Here is a 22709-nt window from a genome sequence, read left to right on the forward strand (position 1 = left end):
GTATGTGCAGGATCATGGTGTGCCAAAAAGTGGCGATCTGAAAAATCTATAGTTCTGAAATATCTCAATCTATTTCAAAACCTATTCAAACTTTTTTCCCACCCACCCTGATACTAAATGAAAACAATTAATATCTTTTTAAGCTCTACTTTATCTTTTTATACCAAACCTATATGGTCAACTTATAAAAATCCTACAATGGTGCTTTTGGCCTATTTTAATGTGATTTTTACTTCAAAAATGTAGCTGACGACTTTTTTTTCACCAAAACTTGATGAAATGAAAAGGGTTTCTTAACAATTTTCTTATCATTCCATAAATATAAGGTTTGTCAAATTACAATTTTAGTAAGTAATTATTACTTATTTTCTAATGGAGTTACGTATAAAGTGCTGACTGACACAATACTTGAAAAATAACTATAACTTTCAAATGGTACAACATTTTTTAAATCTAAAAGATGCATCACATTCTATGTTTCTTCTACTATAAGGGAAAAAAATGGAAAATTAAATTTTGTAGAGTTTTGAATTAGTTAAGGTGGTCAGACACAAGAGTTTTTTTATTCTAAAAATACTAAAGTCAAAAATTTATTATTTATTATTTATTTATAATAAAAATACTCAAAAATATGTGTCACATCCATGCATGAGTCTACTACTTATATCTAGAATATTATTTAAAAATATTATCATTTGATTTTGATTAAGGTGGTCAGACATACATCTACTTCTTACTTTTGTTCTAAAATTTTGGTAATATTGCATTAAAATTCAAAATTTTGACCAATTAATTTTTATTTTTTTGAGATAAGTCCTAGTAGTTTAGAAATTAGATTCAATTTTCTAGAGATTCTTTTCTCTCAACTTTTTGATATAAAGTTAATAACAAATAGAAAGTTGCATGTCAAGTTGGCATAACCCTGATTTCCTAATTTTTTATTGCCACTTAAGAGTATAGTTTGGTTAACTATGATCCTACACATACCTTGCATGCTAGTAGGTTCAAAGAATGTAATACCACACTAGTACATTTGGGTTGCATTTTTGACCTAAATTTTTGATGGAAAACCAATTTAGCTTGTAAAATTCATTTAAAAAAAAATATTTTTATGTCAAAATTTTGACGATAGTTAAGTTTATCATCAAAATTTTGATGACTATTAAGTTTATCATCAAAATTTTGATGTTGTTGGAGATGTAAACAAAAAAAAAAAGTGAAACTTCATTTATTCAAGCAGCAAAGTGCAGGTAGGAGGCTTTAGAGATGTGACGAAGAGTCATTCAAGGTAAGGGTTTTCTTGGCTTTGATCTTGCATAATGAAACCTTTTTTTTTTGGAGCCATTCGTTGCATATACAAGATTGTAGGGTTCAACTTGGTTCATCAATAAAAGGAAATTCAAATGGTGAAACCCATGCTAAATAAATAACTAGCACAATTAAGAATGTCTCCCATGCCCTGCAATATTTAACAAAATTTAATTTTTCATATATCTTTGAGCATGAATCAACACAATCACTTTCTTGGATGGTTTTGGATTCATTTCTTATTAAATTTCTCTCATGGCCCATTGGTATTTAATGGTTTCTACAAATCCCTCTATATGAATGTTTGGAACTTTGCAGATAAGGTTCAAGATTTGAGACTCAAATTAGGGTGATAAAAAGGGGCCATTATGGGGTTTCTAATTCAAGGGCATCGGTGGCCAACCTAAGTGAATTCCCTAGCTAACAAGAAAAGAATTCTCTGGGTGTTGAATGCTCTATAATGTAATATAATATGACTAGTTGATGAAGGTTGTAAGATGAGAACAAGGCAATGTGATAGTTTGAGAAGTCTCTTCATATCTCCATTCATTCTACCCTAAAAAATTAGAAAGTGCTCAAGGCAAAAGCATATAGAAATTGGGTTATGATAGAATAAGTAATCATATACTAATTGGTGGAAAGCTATCTAGATTCAAAATAAAGAAAAACTAGAAGAAGATAGAAAAATTGATTAATAAAAAAATAGCAATTAATGTTGTACAAATTCTGATCAGTTCCAAATTGTCAAATAATAAGTGAAATTGAATAATTGTCAAAATGACAGACTGTCATTCCATGAACACCCAATTGGTAGATAATGATACACAAATACAATGAGAGATAGAAGTGAATTGTCTAGCATATTCTTACAGTTATAAATTATAACTTGAATCTAGTGTTGAACTGTCTAGGATCTTATTGCAATATCAAGGTTATTTCTAATTAGTAATTGGTGATAAATGAGCTAGTTAATTACAATTTGGAATTTAAGAAAGAAAACTAAAGTTTGAATTCTTATTTTCAAAATAACCAATCAACTCAAAACCATTGATTTGAATCTATAAGTAAATTGATACCACTGAATGGTATTGCAAATCCCATTAAGGTTTTGATACAATCTCCTAAAGATACTTAGAAAATGTCTAGAAATAACAATGTCTAGATTTTTTTAATCCTTGATATTATAGCTCCTACTTTTAAGTGTTTCACATTGTACTTTGACTATTGTATATGGTGGAATGTATATGCTACCAATTAGTTTCAAAATTTATCAATGTATTATTTCTTATTTACTAAATTTTACATTTTTCTTAATAGGGAAGTGAGATAAAAGGATAAATTCCCTTGAAGCCTCAACATTGGACCCAAAAACATAAGCCTAAATGTTACTTTACATGACTTTCTTTCTTTTACTTATCCTTTCTAATTTTTTTTTGTTGGATTAGTATCTATGTCATGAGTTTTTCATTTTTGCCCCTACAATTAACATATTGACATTATCTAAAATAACATCTAGTTACATGCATATATATGAATTTGATATGATACTTTCAAGGGTTGTATTATACAATGAGCTAGAATATCCAAGGATGCATCGCCTGTTATTTTTTTAGGCATCTCTATCCTAGAGATAGGGGTGTTGACATTAAGGTCAATTTGTCTATCAGTGACTCAAAACTTAGTCAAATAGTTACATTGCTACTGAGCTCTAAAGTTGCTACTGAGCCTATCATTTAGTTTGCATTGTTAACCAAGTGATTCAATTGTTCTTGAGCCAAGTAAAAAGTCTATAAATAAGTAAAATACTTGAGTGAAAGAGGCACCTATGTGGATAAGATTCATGTATCAAAGTTGATGAAGGATGTATATATTGAGGATATTCATAAAATTGTGTTAAGTGTTCAATAAGATGTAATTATGTTTCGATTGATGAATTTTCACAATATTCCCATCAATGCCAAAGGAGGATATTATTAGGAATTAAGGTCTTGTTGGAACATGGATGAGGATCTTATGTGGTGTATTGACTAGTTTTGTTATTCATGACAACATGTGTTTGTATGTTTATAACAAACACAAATTATCTATATCACAAGATGATTATCAGTACAAGAAATTTGGCCTATGAGAACATTTTGTACACAAGATTAGATTCATGTAGAAAAATTATTTTAGACACCAAGTAAATCTTTGTTGGATTTTATGTTATGTTCTACATGAGTTACAATGATTTTTGTAAAGATTGGTAGTAGACTAGTGAATATGGAGTATTAACAAAGATAGTTGACAACACTTTTGTTGTATCTTACTAGCAAACTAGAATTAATGTTACTAAGATTGGGATATGATAAAAGACTTATTCATGTATCTAAATTTTTAATTGGGAAGCATTTGGACTATTCTAGAAAGGTCACAGTTATCAAGCATGGGGTATATTTTACTAGTGTCGAATGTGTTGACTTAGAATATATTTTTATCATTATGGAAAATGCGATCTTAATATTGTAACTTATGGGAACTAAATTGTAATAATTGTAATGATGTTTATGAAGGCATGCATTCTTTAATTTGGACCTATGTAATTTAATGTTAATTGGGGAAGCTCTAATAGGCCAAACTAATTAATTATTTGTAAAGGGCTATAAAGGAAAGATATTTTACTTGGTCAGAAATCATCATGTATGTTATGTAAGTGATTAGTGGATGCAAACTTTTATGTTGGATTATCAAATAAAAGTGGTCATGATGTTGGATGATTCAGTTGAGATTCAAAGGAATAATTTTGGCAAGTAAGTTGCAGATCAACTAGTTCATGCTTTTGGATATGTTATCTTGAAAGATTGTCTTTCACACTTACTAAAGCATTTAGGTAGTGTCTCTACTTATTTCCTTTAACCCTTTAATAGGGTTAGAACCTTCTAACTAGGGTTCAAGGTACCCTAACAAGGATATGTACCCTCTTATCAAGGGTTTCCCTATCAAAAAATTATTTTATTGTGGTGAATACATTCTTGTTGTTGTGCACCATTATTTTAATTATTGGAGATCAGACTTATAAGTTTATTTTTAATTATATCTAGTCACAAACGATACCAATCCCCCTCCCCCTGCCAGTTGTGTGTGAACTTTACTTCTTAACATATAACTTCCATCAAATTGGTAAGAGGAAAAAGAAAATTATCATTCTCTCACTCTACCATGAAATAATTTAAGTAGGATGTTGAGTTTACTAGAGACCATACTTTCACTTGTTATATAAAAAATTAGAACAAAATCCCACACAACTTGGATGAGATTTAAAGGGTCAATAGTATGGAGGATTCAATTTACTCAAAAGAGGATTCTATTTACAAAATGCCTAATATAATGAAAGATATTATATTATTATCTCTTAATAGGGTGGTGGTTTGATGTAGTCCTAACTAAGGGGTCTTATCAAACTATCTAAACATATATCCAACTCAACACCAAGCTCATAGAAAAATGAATAAAAATCTCAATTTTATTCAATTTAAAAAATCATACACATTGTACAATACTATACAAAATATAATTTACACATTCTCTACCCATTTTTCTTCAACAACAATTATATTCCTATGCTTATTTATCAATAAAATCCTTCCTAATCCAATAAAAAATCTCCTATCAATCATCTACCCAAACCCTCCATAAAATATATTAAACGAAAATTCTTTCTTCTAACAAATAATATCCTCTAACTCTCCACTCTCCACTCTCTCCCTATAGATCTCTTCATTAAAATATAATGGCTTCCCATATGTACTATCTATGTTGGAAGTCAAAATACGATCAAGAATAAATAGTTAGGAAATTGAATTGGTTCTTATTCCATGAACCACCACAAAGGGAAAAAGTAGTTTCCCAATTAAAAAGATCTCTTGTCTTCTTTAATGTCTTTCAACGTATCAAAATAATTGTGGACTTCTTGGCCTTTCTCATTATAATCCAAAATTTTTGTGAACTTTTGAATTAAAATTTTATAGCCATTTAATCATTTTGTAAAATCAACATTATGATGAAACATTGAACTTTCAAACCTCTTTGAACTTCATATTTCTCTTTTAACAACTTGGGTTTAAAAAAGAATGAACAATGTGAACCTTTGAATCAATAGTTCATAGCCATTTCATTTTTTCAAAAAATCAACATCATGGTGAAGCATTGAATCCTCTAACTTCTTTAAACTTTCATGTTTCTCTTTTCAAAACTTTGCAATTCAATGAATGAGTGTTTTAAAAAAATTCACCTTTGGTGAACTAAGTAATTCACAAGGCAAATATTTTATTCATTTAACCTTGTTTCTCCTTTCCATACAATGAATTGACATTTAATGGGTTTAGAGACTTTAAATTATCTTTTGGTAAATCTTCTAGTCCAGGATTATTGGAATTTTTTTGAAACAAAACTTGTGGGTGTTATGTAAAGTTTGCAAGAGTTCTCAGAGTGAGAGGTCAATGAACCTCTATTTTTTCAAAATATTTTAAATGACCTTCAATAATTCAAGCTTCACCAAATTAATGATCTATACTTAAACAAATTGATTGAATAAATTTTCTTTAACAAAAAAAATCAAAACTCAATTGAAACACAATAAAAGTGAACTAAAATAGAGAGACTTTATTCTTTGGTTAATGCATACAATTATCTATAAACCTATATAGTCCTACATCAAGGTTCTACATATTGAACTTAAGGAAATAGGAGAATTTAGAATAAATCTATGAGAATGAGAAAAAAAGATAGAAATATATTAATATGAAGGATGAGTATGGGAGCATAGCTCTATGAGATGAAAAATTAGAGTCCTTATGCTAGGACTAGAAGAATCTCATTTTTCGATATGAAGTGTACACGTTTCAATGCTCCCATTTTATTATCTAGCTATAAATTTGATTTTTCGTATTTTTAATAAATCTACTGGTACATTTGTGCCTTGATTGAAAATTCTTAAGATTGACAATTTTATAAATGGTTTTGATATTATAATATATATATATACTAGACACCTATTTTTTGTTTAGTTTGTGGTTAATTGGTTAGGTATTCCTTGGTTGGTTGATGTTCTCTTTGATGGCTTCTTTTATAAGAGACATGGACCCTTGATATTTTAAAAATAAGCCATAACTTACTTTCAAGATCTATATAAAATATTAAGAGATGAATTTGTTTTACCATCCTAAGGATCACTTATGTTATGTGTAGAACATATGCTTTATAAATAAATGTCCATTTAGAGTACAATATACAAATACAAGAGCCAAATTGTTCATGAGCAACTTTCACACAAAAATAATTATTCTTAACTATCAAATAGTTTAAAATTGCTAAAATATTATTTGACTATTGAATAATTTAATATTTAAATTAATCCACATAAAATATTCCAAAAAGATTGACTCTTTATGAATTCAATATTTTAAACCTTATTGAAAAATATATATTAAAACTTTATTCTAAACAAACACATTATGTATTTTGAAAAAAATAAAATTGAAATTCACTTAGCCTTTGCCACACTCAAATCATTGAATTATCTTTCCTTCTTAACTCTAAATTATTATTTTTATCTCAATAAAACATGGTACAAAGAATAGTCTTTCTAAGTTAAGTTTACTCATTTTCAATTTTTTTTTTTACTACATCAAATATAAAATCAATAAAGAATGATTATTTATATCATAAAAATAATTCAAATTTATTAAAAAAAATATTGATCTTTTCAATTTAGATTTTATTTAAAATATTATTGCTGAGATTAATTACTATTATGTGTTAATTTCAAGTAGATTCAAACCCAAGACCTCCTTATTACAAGACTTACAATTTACTGATGCGTTGTAGGCTTTTGCATAAATTAAAATATGATTAATATTACATTAATTAAAAAATGAATAAAGAATAATGTTTTTATATATTTTAGTAAACATGAATATCATAAATCTCATTTACTTTATATATACTAGTTCTTTGAAACAAATTAACTTAATTTATAAATACCCATTTTATCAATAAATAAAAAATGACTCAACAATAATATAATAGATGTTAGAGTAAATAATTAATATCTAATTATTTATTCTATTGCTTAAGCTTACTTAGGTCATGCATTTATTTAATACTTTTGTATTTAATGCATGTAGTAGTTAGTTGTTGACAACTCGGGAGTTTGCTCCTTTTTTAGCATATTCCACTTTTTGTGGATATGTGCTGAGTTGTCAAATCTTATCTTCTACCTCCTTCCAGCTTGTTCTACAAGCTTCCTGGAGCTCTTTATATTCGGGCTCTCTCTCATTGTAAAATATCAAATCATAACATCATTTCTTATTGTAAATACATTTCTTCTTGTGTTTGCATTATGATGGCTCTCATGTCCATTTAGGGTTTTTTGCCTGTGCTCCATGCTCTTCCCTTCTATGGCTTCTCTTTGATAGGTTTCGCATGCAGGTGATCTTGGTGTCTTCGGAGTTGGCTTTCCTCAACTCCAACATGGTATTAGAGCCTTCCTGCTGCAGCTTTGTTGAAGAAATTTTGAAGCCGTGATTTGAAGTCACAAACTCTAGTTTGTTTGTGCAATTTTTCTTCAAATTAGGGGATCAGCAAATTTTCGGAGCACTTTGGGCCCAAACGGACATCACCAATGGATCCGGAAGGCCATTTGCAGTCAGGATTCATATAAAGTTTTTCGATTTTGGAGACAGAGCTCTGGGAGGCAATATTTTTTCCTTGCAGGGGTCTACCGTACGGTCGTACGGACGCAGCGACGAATTTTTAAAAAAAAATTCGGGCACCGCCGCTGCGCCACCTGCGCGCAGCCCGCAGCGCCGCCCGCGCTCCGCCGCGGCCTGACCGCCTCTCGGCCGCCGCCCTCCGCCGGCGACTCATCCTGCATCCGCCACCTCCGCCGGTAGCTCTGCTGCCTGCGGCCACCTCTGCCCAGTCCTCCACCTGCCAGCTGTGCAGCCGCGTCAGTGCCAGCAGTCCAGTTCACGCTTGACACGTGGCACGAGTGCCACATGGTACATTGCCACGTGGCCCCTGCCACGTCAGCCTTTCCTCCATGTGGCACTGCCACGTGGATCTTTTTTTGCAGCGGCGGGTGATGGGCCGTCAAATTTTTTCCCCTCGAATGCTGATATCAGCATGCATCATCCATCCTTGCATGCACCTCTCCTGATTCACTTTTGGACCTACTTGTGGTTTTTTGGCCATAACTTTTGCATACGAAGGTATTTTTCCGATCCGAAAGAAGTGTCGAAAAGCTGGTTCCGAGACGGAGATTTTGGTGTAGGTATTTTTTGGTTTTGATGCTTTTTTATTTCTTATTTTTTCTGTTGAAGTCCAAAGTCCTATTTTTGACTCCGGCATGCATTTCTTTTGCGTCCCATGTCTGTTTTTGGAAAACTTTATATTTTTGGAAAGCTAGTTTTCTCATCTTTTCAGAAATGAATTCATTTTCCTTAGTTTTTGGCCTCTACTCTTTCTATCATAGTTTTGGCGTTTTAGCTATATGTTGGATATTTTGACTGTTTTAGGCCCGAGGATCATTTTCCTGGCATGGTTTGCTTTATTTTTGGCTATACTTTCTTTTGTCATAGCTCTTTTTCCTTTTTGATCATTGTAGCTATCATTTTGAAGCACTTGTTTGTATCGCACTGAGATAAACTGTCACTTTTGCATTCTGGGAGTCATGAACGTTGTTTTGAGTCAGGTGTACTTGCACTATTTTCATAAAGCACCATGGGGGGGATTATTGTTTGCTGTTTTAGGCATTCTCCCTTTGTCAAGTGAGTGTCCCTTCCACGACATTAGCCCATGCAGAGTCAGTTAGACCGTGTCTTTATCGGTGTCTGTACCTCTTTCCCTCTCTCCTCATTCTTGGTTCGTTTGTAGGATATTTTGGCCCACCTTCTCAGTTGCTTGTTATCACACCCCATCTACATTAAGGGGGGGTATGCTGTTGTTCTAATGCATCTGTGGTTCGATGGTTCGATAGTGTGAACTATGTATTCAGTGGTTGATCCTATGTACAAGGCAATTGCAGTGGTTGGCTACCTATGCATTTCGGTGAGATGGATCATCTACCATATAGACATGCTCAGTTCGTGCCTTCTTCTTCCATGGAGGTTTCTTCAGATCAGCAGTTTGGCAGATTTGTGACTTCTTCATGCTTCAGTGATGCTGCTTCTTCATGATCACTCTTTGTTCCTGTTTTAGGGGACAATTTCCCTAGTTGGAGACTTCTTCAGCTCTTCACTAGGTTCTTACCTCTTTTTGGGGGAGGGTTTTTCCCATGTGGTTTTCTCTCTTTCCTCACTTACAGAGGTTGCATTCTTCTTGCATTGTACATGGGTACCTAACATGGCCTCGTTGCCGGGACCCATTATGCATTTCATCTTTGTTTTGTGAGCTTAAGGCATTTCCCTAAGTTGCACTTAAGGGGGGGTGTTAGAGTAAATAATTAATATCTAATTATTTATTCTATTGCTTAAGCTTACTTAGGTCATGCATTTATTTAATACTTTTGTATTTAATGCATGTAGTGGTTAGTTGTTGACAATTCGGGAGTTTGCTCCTTTTTTAGCATATTCCACTTTTTGTGGATATGTGCTGAGTTGTCAAATCTTATCTTCTACCTCCTTCCAGCTTGTTCTACAAGCTTCTTGGAGCTCTTTATATCCAGGCTCTCTCTCATTGTAAAATATCAAATCATAACATCATTTCTTATTGTAAATACATTTCTTCTTGTGTTTGCATTATGATGGCTCTCATGTCCGTTTAGGGTTTTTTTTCCCGTGCTCCATGCTCTTCCCTTCTATGGCTTCTCTTTGATAGGTTTCGCATGTAGGTGATCTTGGTGTCTTCGGAGTTGGCTTTCCTCAACTCCAACAATAGAAACGTACTTAAACTTTTCAACACTAATTTCACATAGAATTACTACATTAAAATCATTATGTGACATTTAATAATTGCACCTAATGATTAGGCCAATTGAAGAAATGTACACTTCTAAAACTCATTAAAATTCATTAAAAAGAGGAAAATAATTTCTTAAAGAAGCTAAATAATTATACTTTTGTATCATTTTATGAATTACTCATGTGTTTTATTAAGAAAATAGGTTTTGAAGGGCCCCTAAAACCATGTATAATGAGATCTTAAAGATGAGACATTAAGCCCAAAAGACCAAACACGTCAAAAAAGAACAAAGCCAACAACTGAACAAAATCCAACTACGAAAGGACAACACAATGATCACTAATTGAAAACACAAGAAAAATAGAGAGGAAAGGACACCAAATGGGAATCGGCCCATTTTCTTTATTAGCTCTGCTTCATGCTCCTTTAATTATTCCATCTTTTTTGCAGCAACCTTGAATTGGGTGATGTCCAAAGGGGTCATAATTGTCATTTTCGTTGTATTTTCTTGTCCTCCTTCCAATCCCTTCCTTGCTATCAATAGCAACACCTTGATCCTTAGGAACAAAGAAAATGGCCTTCTCCCTAGGACTACCCTCCAACTTTCTATTAAAAATTTTAACATGCTCATTAGAGGCTTTGAGAATATTATCAACAATACTTTTAGGGTGCACTAAATGTTATTTACCTTATTGTCCAACTCTAGCACTTTGGCCTCCAGCCTATAGAAAGCCATCACTTCAGTCCAAGATCCCACCATAGGATTCTCCCTCTCAATAGAATCACATGACATGTGGCCATCAATCCTTCCCTCTAAGGAGCCCATACTATGTTTCAAGTCCATGACTTGATGAAACAACCACTTAATGGATCTAAGTTATCTAGAAAATTATTCTTGGCATTATGAAGTACACCCATATTCTCCTCCTTACTATAATCACTCAGAATAATCATTGAGAGATTTATAAGCTCCTAGAGATCTACTTTTACTAGCTCCACCTCACCAACCATAAGGTCAATTTTCTCCCTAGAAATCCCAAGCCTCACCCTATCCATGTTCATATTTTTCCACACCATTTTCTTACCCCCAATAGGAGAAGGAGAATCCTCAATAGAAACCTTGGCCTAAGCAACATAGGTGGAAACAACATCCTGGTCCGACCTCTCAACATGAGAGTCATCCCCATACTGATCCTTAATAAGATTCAGTGGGGAATCTAAACTCCTGCAACCACCAAAATATCCTTTCCCAACTTGTTGCTTCTTCTTTGATGGCATAGTGATTTTACTAGTACCCTCCTTATCAATGTCAATATCTATATCATCACCCTCTTCCTCATAATATTCAAATGAGATAACAACTATAACCTTTTTTGGGCACAAGGGTCCTACCTTCAAGGCCGAGCTAGTCATCTTTTATTTCTCATTCACCCCCTTTTCTTTCTTTCTCTTACTAGAACCAACATCCTTAATATCAATATCCATATCTCCATCTTTTTCAAAGTAATCCTCATCAAAATCCAATGATTTCTTAGTCTACTTCTTAATAATAGAGGCTCTAATATTTTTCTTAGGGGAATTTAGAGTAGTTTTCAAAGGGGATTTGAAGGTGAGACCCCTTCCCATACCTTTACTTTTAGCAAACACCTCCTCCTCCTCCTCCTTCAAGTACATTCCTTCACTATCCTCAATTTCAAAAAAACCCTTAAAATCTCCTCCTCGTCTTCCTCCACACCCTTCACCCTAAGAAATTTCCCTATAGAATGACCTTTGATGTGCTCATAAATGAGTAACATTAATTCATCTTGAGGGGAGGGTTGGTAAGAATCCAATGATTTCTTAGTCTACTTCTTAATAATAGAGGCTCTAATATTTTTCTTAGGGAAATTTAGAGTAGTTTTCAAAGGGGATTTGAAGGTGAGACCCCTTCCCATACCTTTACTTTTAGCAACCACCACCTCCTCCTCCTCCTCCCAGTACATTCCTTCACTATCCTCAATTTCAAAAAAACCCTTAAAATCTCCTCCTCATCTTCCTCCACACCCTTCACCCTAAGAAATTTCCCTGTAGAATGACCTTTAATGTGCTCATAAATGAGTAACATTAATTCATCATGAGGGGAGGGTTGGCAAGAATTTTCTCCATCAGCCCATTGATACTAACATTCATGGAGGAGTAGAGGTAAAACAAAAATGGATATTTTAATGTCACGCCTGAAGTGGTTCAATTAGGAAAAATGGTGTGAAAAAACCCTTGAAAATATCTCATCTAAAGTCATATAGTAAACAATAGCATGTAGAACAAAACACCAAATATTCTTGATACAATTGGAAACAAAATAGGTTTTACCTTGTTACTTAATAAGGGCCTCACTCTCACTAGGGTCTTTGGGAAACTCCTCAATGGTGGCGTTTGAAAATTTACAATCCTTGTAGAATTTTCTAATGACATTGGAATGCCAATCACCTTGGAAATGAGCTCCTTAGTGAAGGTGATACTCTGATTGCCAACATTCAATGTGCCCTCACTCCACTTCCTTAGGAATAATTGTGTAACTTGCAGATTTCCCCCATGGAGTCTATCCATGAAAGTAGTCAAGCAACCCTATCTAGGATCTCCCAAATTTTTGTACAGTATATCCACTTTTTCACAAGTTAAAGCTTCATGACATTCTCTGCTAACCCCCACGGTCTTGTTTTGGTTACTGGTGAACATACAACTACTGCTAAAGAAACTCGTAGTAAAATGTAGAAACTAATTAAAATGAAAAACAATGGCTCTCAAATCCACCCAAAAAGTGTGTGAAAGAATGGAGAACTAAATACAAATGTCATCCTTTCTCACCTTCGTGCATCTTGAAACCAACAAACCATCACCTATAAGTACCTCTATTCCTATTAATAATAACTTACTCCTTCACGTTAATAATGTCACAATCAATGGATGATATGAATTCCTCGGTAAGCTCTCATTACCCTACAATGTCATCTTCTCATTACACCTCACCGCCACATTGGCAATAGAATTTTCCACCATATTTGATTCACGATAGACATGAGATATGTGATAATTGTCCATAGACTTAAGAATGTCCATAGTTTCCATAATGATATTGTCAATATTCCAAGAGGGACTAGAAGAACCATTTAAGTAATTGACTATATTCATTGAGTCTCTCTCTAACCACACCTTAGATATCTCATTACCCTTTTCCAATTTAGTAATCTAGAGGGCGGCCATTGTCTCAACAAAGTGATTAGTCTAGATTCCCAAGGGTTATGAATTGCTCATGTTAACAATTAAATGAGTTGTAGTTCAATAAGTAAAATTATTATTTATATTTGATCTATTGTTATAAATCTTGTGTTTACTAAAATATACTTCTCAATTTATTAACTTTATAATCTGAATATATCATTTTTCTATTTTATAATTAGATGTAGAATTGTTCTATACCGATTTATAGACTTATGAGATATGATATTTTACAAAATATATTTTAACTCTTACTCCAACTTTGTAATCATGTGTGTTATACCTAACTATAACAAACAAGTGAAATGATATCCACATTATAATTAAAAAGAAATATTAATACAATAAATTATTTCTAGTTTTATATTAATTAGATTGAATAAAATTATATTACATTTGTTCTTTTTACTTTATAATTTTCTTTATTTATTAAATTTATTAAAATTAAAATTAAAATTTTATATTATTATTTTTATCATCTTAGATTTCATATTAGAATTATATAATATAAATTGCAATTTTGATTTTATATATATATATATATATATATATATATATAATAAACATAAACTGGTTTAAAAGTGTTCTTGGAAGAAATCAGAAAGAATACTTTCATTAATGATAGGTATGAACATGCAATCACCTGCTGTGAAAACCTGAGAACATAGGAGGTGGATTCTAAATGCATTAAACATTCAGGCAAGACTCAGATAACTGATTTCAATAGAGTACCTGGCAGAGAGAACTCCTTCCTTCAGAAACAAGAAAATAGCTGTTGATGTTCTTTGACTTTATAACCGAAACAAGAGAATGTTTGATAATCACAATGTATACTACCATTACTGATAGTTACCAATAGAAGCACTCCGAAACTGAATATGTTGAATTTGAAATATCAGAATGATCTTCTCATAGATTCTACAGGACACAAGTCAGAGTGATTATAACTAATTATAACTAATTGTTTGTATTGATAATAGAGGAGATTGTTTGTATTGATAATAGAGGAGATGACTCAGTAGTCGCTTAAGCGGGTATCTAGACTATTATTGCTAATCTCTATGCTAAAATTTGCAAATTTTTTTGGTGAACTTCTGTAAGTAAGTGAAGAGTTTAAAGATAACTCTATCATTTTTTACAGGCTTTTTATGAACTCAAAGATAAGAATATAGACTTAGCAGTCATTGAAACCACTACTGAACCCTCCTCCCTATTCTCAATCACAATTTTTTTTTTTTTTTTTTTTTTTAAAATTTCATTCATTTTTCTTATTTTTTCTTTATTATAATGATTGTTTATAGAATTTCATTTAATGTTAAAATCTAGACTCGGAATTGGATATTAATAGACTATTAACTTAAAATATAAGAAATTATTGGACTGTCAAAGATTCTTAAAAGAATATAATAATATTTGAAGTGATCTTTTAAAATTTTCCATTTTACAAGTTTTCTTACATTTTTGACTATCGATGATACACTATGATGAAAATAAGATGTAAGAAAACTCACACAATCAAATTGATAGATGAAAACAAGAAACAATATAATCTATAAAAACTTAAATATTCTTCTGTAAACTAAAAAAATATTTCATATAATTGTTTTGTCAGTATATAACACAAAATGGGATTCACACCAGAGTTGTTATTGATGTATCTACTTACAAATCAAACTTCGAGACCATTGTGATTGTAGGCTTGTGCCTTAGCCGATCTAATATCCTTGCCAGTTTGGACCTCTGTCTCCTATTTGTAACCCCAAAGATTTATAGCTCTTAAAAACATTTTGCCTGTGGTATCACCATTGATATTAATAAAACAATTAACAAAAACAAAATCATTAATAATACCTATTCTAATCAGAAAACTAAGATCACATACTGTAAACAAGAGAGGAGGAAAAAGAAGGTGTATCTGATGGAAATATATAGATGTGATTGCAGCCAGGGAAGAGGCAGTGCATGAGAACCTTATAATTTTCATGCACTATCTCTTCTCGGCTGCCATTACATTCATACAATCTTTCTCCATTCCACTTCTGCCATTTCTCTTTCTTTCTGGCCAGATCAAGAAATTCTTCACGGTTTGTGTTGAAGGCCTGAGATCCTCTCTTATTAGAATGGTAGTACCAAATATGAATAGTACAGGAGAAAATAATGGAAGTAAGAATATGGTGCAGTACAGATCATGTTGAAAATACGTGTACTTGTTTGACTACCAATCTTCATGTAGTACAAATCATTGCATTGAAGTACCATACTTTTAAAAATATATATATTAATGATACTATTTTATCATATTTAAATAGAAAGATCTTAGGTTTATCCCTTTTAATCAAGTGTATATTTTAATTATGTTATATGGCAGTGCAAGAAAAAGTGGTTCAACTACAAATAGTTTTATGTTTGTTGAATGGGGTAGGTGGAATGGTATTTTAAAGTTGCTAGAATTTAGGAACATGAGTATATTGTTAAAATGTATTGACATGTTTTCAGCTAATTGGGAGAGTAGGAACATGAGTGTTTAGACGGATTTTGGGTAGTACATATAATGCATATTCAAAATAAACATTGAAAAATGGTTTATATTGGATTGTAAAATGGATAATATTTTGTGAGAAACTATTTTGGTTTGTTTATTTTATATGATAATTATAAAATGACATATAGAACACATGACCACTATCTGAAATTATAAAATGTATACTATTTTGTTGAGAATTTATTTTGATTAGTTATTTTTATAATATGCTTAGGATATTTATTGATGTATTAGTATAAGAAAGTCAACATAAAATGTATATCTATATTTATATTTAATTTTAAATTCACCGATCTATTATTTAGTCTTAATTGTCCAATTAATTTATCTAAAGATAATTCATTAAAATGGTTCTAATTATTGTAATTGATTTAATATTAAATCTTTTTTTAATGATACAAACTGTAGTGTAAAAATAAAAAATAAAATATAACCTCTTAGAATTTATTTTAATCTTATAAAATACGTAGCCAAGATTCTACATGAAAAACTTTATTATACACAAAATATCATTACAATATTCATTCTAAAGCATGTTACAAGACTACCAATTATAGTTAATTGTCATTCCAAATTCTTAAATTCATTGCCATTGGTTTGTTCATGGAAGATGTTTTGGGCTATCCTTTAGTGTTTCAAACCAACAAAATAGCTAGATTTTTCTCTATGTGATTAGTAAATGTAATTCATATAATAAATTTAAAAATGTGTAAATGTACATGCAATTTTATTTTACTTCATGAATATGAGAGCTAAGAACTCTAATTTGCGTAAATTGAGAGACTACAAAGAATAAACATTTACAAATAAAATACACATCCATGCTTGGAAAATGAAACTTTTGATCAATTGAACTAAGAATATCTAAGACAATATCTATTGGAAAAAATAGAATAGAATGAATATCGTTTTAGATATAGATTTGGCAATATTGTTAGGGATGTAGTCTCCCTATAGGGATAATAGTGGTGCTAAGGAGCATTACTATAGTGCTAGATGGGTGGAAATAACATGTAAGGGTGCTAGTGTCTTTGCCTCTAGATTTCAAAAACTTGTAGGTGCACTACATACCACTATCTTGCAAAGATCCTCTCACTCATACAATATGAGAGCTAAGCTAAATGTAGCCTACCAAGGGGAAATAATAATATATAAAGGATTTTTTATTTATGAACTCATAAATATATTTCAACCTTCATAAAGGACTATAAGAAAATTTGGGATCTATTATAACTTAGGGGAAATAACTAGGATGAAATGGTGTTTATGAATTGAAAATATCTTTTGATATTGATAGAGGGGGAGAGATGATTAAATTAGAATGTATTATAAACTAATTATTTTTTAACAAATTATTATCAATTATCTTTGTCCAACTAATTGCCAGTGAAAGATGTTGTAATGACAACAGAAATATGTGAACACTTGATTTGTACATGAAAAAAGCTATGGTGAGAATAAAAAACACTATATGAAGTGAAAATCACAAATGTTTAGGAAACGAGACAAATAATGCATACCACGTAAAAATGAATTATATTCATCATAACATATGATAATATTGATTAGGTCTACCTAATGAGATGTAGTATGTAACACATAAACTCTCAATCCTAGACATAATTTCCCAAAGGAGAAAGGAATAACCTTGCATAGTGCCTACACACCTTCCTCTATATTCAAAATATTTTCCACAACCACTACACACTAATGTAGGGACCAAAAGGTCTTGAATTAGCAATAAAAGAAGAAGTTGTAAATACATGTTCACACACACCTTAAATTATGCCTTAGTTCAATAAATTGACTTTAAGTGCACTCTTTGTGATGTGAATTATAATTTATTATTTATACATCAGTGATTGGTTTTATCTCTTCTTAACTACATGCACTTCTATGTTTGTACTTCACACTATCTTATACATACATATATGTGTTTCTTGCACTAATGTTTAAAGAGTATTCATTTCTACATATTCATCATAACATATGATAATATTGATTAGGTCTACCTAATGAGATGTAGTATGTAACACATAAACTCTCAATCCTAGACATAATTTCCCAAAGGAGAAAGGAATAACCTTGCATAGTGCCTACACACCTTCCTCTATATTCAAAATATTTTCCACAACCACTACACACTAATGTAGGGACCAAAAGGTCTTGAATTAGCAATAAAAGAAGAAGTTGTAAATACATGTCAGCTGGATCAACATAAAAGGTTATGAAAATCTACAATATTTCTCTATGTTCTCAACATAGACTCACATGATACCATCATATTTGTATCAACAAGATGCAACACTAAATCACTTAAAGGAAAACTTGAATGCAAATAATTGGTACAAATTATCACTCTATATATTAAGCAACCAAGGTGAATGTTAACTAGGTCTTTCTAGTCTCAACAATCTCAAGAATCATTAGAGCCTATCAATATGCCATCATCACCACATTTGAAGGGCATGAAAATGTAACAATCATTATCCTATTCAGTACACTTAATTTCATATGTTGCAATCATTTTGTTGCTTGTATACATGAGCTAGTTTCCAATGTAATAAATGTCTATATATATAGATGAGATTTGACGAGAAGATGAGCAGAGTGGAGTGCAGAAGCAAATTTTTGAATACGAGTTTGAGGAAGAATCTTGCAAAGAAGGGTTAGGATGGGTAGAATGTGGTCCTAGATTAGGGCAAAGAAGAAGAAAAGGAGGATGTGACAAAAGATGGGGGCCCATGGGTTTTGCAGCTAGATCCAGGAGAAAAAGAGGGTAATGCTCCAAAATCAAGAGCATCTGGAGAAGCCCAAGGACCTCGAGGATGATGGAATAATTTGTTTGGAGTCAAACCATTAGGTAAGTCCTCTTTCCCCAAGATTGTAGATATTTCAAAAAAAGAGAAGGGGACTTTTTCCTTAGAAGTTCTTGTAGAGCTTATTGACTATAATATTCTAAGTATAGTTGCAACTCTTGTTGGTAAGTTCATAGGCCCTGGACCAAACATAGATCTAGTTCATATCTTTGTGAGAAACAAGTGGGATCTGAAAGGGTAGGTTGATGTTGTGGCTATGGCCAAAGGTTTTATGTCCTTTTAGTTTTCATGCCATGAGGATTACTCAAAGATTCTTTGTGTGGGAAACTAGTTGATGGGGAAATCCACTCTCATTTTTTTGAAATGGACATCCAACCTTAACCTCAACAATGATTTCTTGACCTAGGCCTTGGTTTGGATAAGCTTGTTAGTACTTCCCCTAGAATATTGCCAAAAAGATGTGTTTGATGGCATTGCTAACTCTTTTGGGGAGATGTTACCTATTGATCTAGTCACTATTGCCAAGAAAAGACTCACCTATGCCAAAATATGTGTAGGGGTGACTAAAGGACAAGACATGCATCAAGTCATTGAATTTCAATTAAGACTGGGGAGGCAAGTGCAATAGATAGATTATGAAAATGTGCCTTTCACTTACTTCCGCTACAAAAGGCAGGACACAAGGCCAAATTGTGCCCTATTTTTCTAGAGAAGGAAAAAGCTTTCAAGGCTCATAGAAAACAAGGAAAAAGAAAAGAAACCCAAAATTAGCAAAAAGTGTTGAATTGTGTTGGGGCTTCCAGGAAGGTGTGCAAGGAGATAGCTCCCAATGGAAAGAATTTTGAGGGCGAATCTCTAGGAGAGAAAGATAAAATGGTGAAGCTTCTTGATCACCAGAGATTAGAGGTTGAGAAAGTAAATGTGGAATTAGAGAAGCAAAAGGCCTAGATGGATAAAGGAAATAGTGGTAAGGGAGACTCTGAGACCAATCCTAATATCAATGCCCTTGAAATTGGGGAGGGAGACAAAGGAGGTAAGTTTTTCTTGAGGATGGAGAGATCATAATGGAGGAAATCATTGAGGACTCCTTCGTTCTAAATTCCTAGGATTTTGGGGGAACTTTGGAGGGGCAAGTTCATTCTCAATCACATGAATTGAACCCAAGAAAATTCACTTGGATGTCTCCTATGAAAATAAACAAGATTATAGAAATTATTTCTGTCTCTACTCCTAATCAACTTTCAAGAATGGAGGCACTCTTTGATAGCTATAAAGATGAAAATACGGGTCCTTGGATAAAAGATAAGAGAAAGAAAAAGAAAAATAGTAGAGACCCATCACCAACCTCACCTGCAGCAATAAGGAGCAGAGTTAAAGCTAAGACAAGAAGTCAATCCAACACTCTAGGTAGGAAGAACAAGAATCAAATCAGAAAGGAAGAAACAATGAGGAATATAACAAATGGAACCCAGTGAATGATCTAGGAAATATGTTCCCAAAATAAATTATGAAGATTATATCTTGGAACATTCGTGGACTCAATGGAATCCACACAAAAAAATTGTTACGAATATGATAAGGGATCATAGGCCTGAAATATTTTTGATTTAGGAAACTAAAATGAAGAAGGAAAAAGTTGAAAACATTATTTTCAATAAAGGAATGAAGACTACAACTACTAATTCTAAGGGGGCTTTAGGAGGTCTATTAGTAATATGGAAGGACAACTTAGAAGCAGACATTATTTTTGATGAAGTTAACATTTTGTTTATGTAATTGAAAAATCTCAAGGATCAAGAAAGCTAGCATATTATGAATATCTATGTCCCTAACTCTAAAAATGGTAGAAGGATATATTGGAATACAATTTATAATCTGATGACCAAGTTAGGTGACCTAAAGGGAATTATCATGGGAGATTGATCAGTGATCTTGCTCTTTTGGATGTCAAGTTAGGAGGTGGCAATTTTACTTTGTCTAATAGGAGAGTTAGTACATATTGTATTTAGGTTAGGCTGGATAGAGCACTAATTACTTTGGTTTGGATGAACCATTTTCAATGCAAACTTTCTTCTTTGGTGAGACTAGGCTCATGAGATCACACACCTATTGTTCTCTCCTTAGAAATTATCAATAGGAAAAAGGCTTTCCCTTTTAGATTTGAGAAGATGTGGTCTGCTCACCCTGGTCTTTATGAAAAAATCAAGCTATGGTAGAGTATTGATGTAGATGGCACAAATATGTATAAGGTGGCTAAACAACTCAAAAACATTAGAATGGAGATCAGAAAGTGGAACAAAATGGAGTTTAGGAACATTTTTCAATCTAAAGAAAGAATTTTGGAGGATCTAACAGAGGTGCAGGAAGACATCAAACTATGGGTTATGATGAAAGTAGGTTGAATGCAGAAAAGAATATTCTATCTAACCTCCTTAACATTTTGGGAAAAGAGCAAATGTTTTGGAGATAAAGGTCAAGATTGGTATGGTTAAAGGAAGAGGATAAAAATTCTAGATTCTTTCACCTTTCTACTATGAAACACAAACCTACCAATAGAATTAGTGGTATCAAAAAGGGTGTTGATACAAGAGGGGAAGATAAAGAGATTATAGAGGAAGCAATTATGTATTTTTCTTCTATTCTATCCAAAGAGTTAAACTTGGGGGAGGATGATTGGAAGGAAATTCTTAATACCACCCCCAGTGTGATAATTGCTAATAGAATAAGGAATTGGTGGCTATTCTGGCTTTTGAGGAAATTAAGGAGGTGGTTTTCTCTTTATTTGCTAAAAAAGCTCTTGGCCTAGATGGGTTCCCAAATTTTTTGTTCTAGATGCATTGGGAAGTCATCAAAGATGACCTTGTTAAAGCAATCCAAGAATTTTTTGAAGCTTGTTATCTGCTAACAAAGACTAATTCTACCTTTCTATTTTTAATTCCTTAGGTCTTAGGTGCAGATTTTTTTTTTTTTATAATTTCAAGCCTATCAACCTCTACAATTCTTTTTACAATATCTTGTCAAAGGTTTTCACTAATGGAATTATTAAATTACTGTTAGAGATTATTGCACCTCAGTAATTAGGTTTTGTCCCTAGTAGACAAATCCTTGATTCCATCATTGTTGTGCATGAAGTGATCCATTCCTTAGATGAAGGCAAGAAGGAAGGCTTTCTTCTTAAACTTGATCTTTCAAAGGCTTATGACAAGGTGGACTGGATTTTCCTAGATAAAGTGTTGGAAGCTTTTGGCTTTAATATTAAAACTTGAAAGATTATTTCTCAACCAATCTCCACCCCCTCTTTTGTAGTGATGGTTAATGGGACCTACTTTAATTTATTTAAACCTTCTAGTGGTCTTAAATAAGGTGACCCTCTTTCACTGATCATTTTTATCATTCTGGAAGAATACCTGGAAAGACCGATTCATGACAAAAGGAGCAAAGGGGAAATTGTGGGTTTAAACCCTTCTTCTAGCCCTTTTATTTTCTCCCATCAACATTCCATAGATGACACCATTTTATGGACAGAGGCTTTGATGAAGGAAGCTAAAAATGTGAAGAGAATTCTCAGCACTTATTTGAAAGCCACTAGTCAACTCATTAACTGGAGCAAGATCTTGGTCTTCTTTATTAACATCCATGCATATAGACAGAGGAAAATTGATGGAATTTTGGGTTGTATCATTGGATCTCTTCCTTAAACTTATTTGGGGCTACCTCTAGGGACTAAACCTCCTAACCTCTTTCAGAATAACCTCGTTGATAGGTTTAATAGAAGGCTAGTAGGCTAGAAAGGCATCACCTTAAGTCAGGTGGGGAAAGTGCTTATGATCAAATCTACCTTGCAA

At 32.5% G+C, this 22709-nt stretch overlaps 1 long non-coding RNA gene across 2 annotated transcripts in view; it reads right to left on the minus strand.

The window, feature by feature from the left end:
• LOC149578772 (uncharacterized) overlaps nucleotides 1-15503 on the minus strand; it is a 33228-nt gene extending 17725 nt beyond the window's left edge. Inside the window, exons 1-2 of one of the 2 annotated variants that reach the window (XR_016357517.1) lie at nucleotides 15386-15503; nucleotides 15170-15294 (exon numbers count right to left, since the gene is read on the minus strand). This is a non-coding gene — a long non-coding RNA (uncharacterized LOC149578772). Of the gene's footprint in view, nucleotides 1-15068; nucleotides 15295-15385 lie in introns of those variants that run through there. The other variant, XR_016357509.1, reaches the window with a different exon arrangement.
• Nucleotides 15504-22709: the final 7206 nt, after the last annotated feature.

This window comes from Cupressus sempervirens, chromosome 1 (assembly GCF_028749045.1).
Source record: "Cupressus sempervirens isolate cs-2001-9-10 chromosome 1, ASM2874904v1, whole genome shotgun sequence".
NCBI lineage: Eukaryota > Viridiplantae > Streptophyta > Pinopsida > Cupressales > Cupressaceae > Cupressus > Cupressus sempervirens.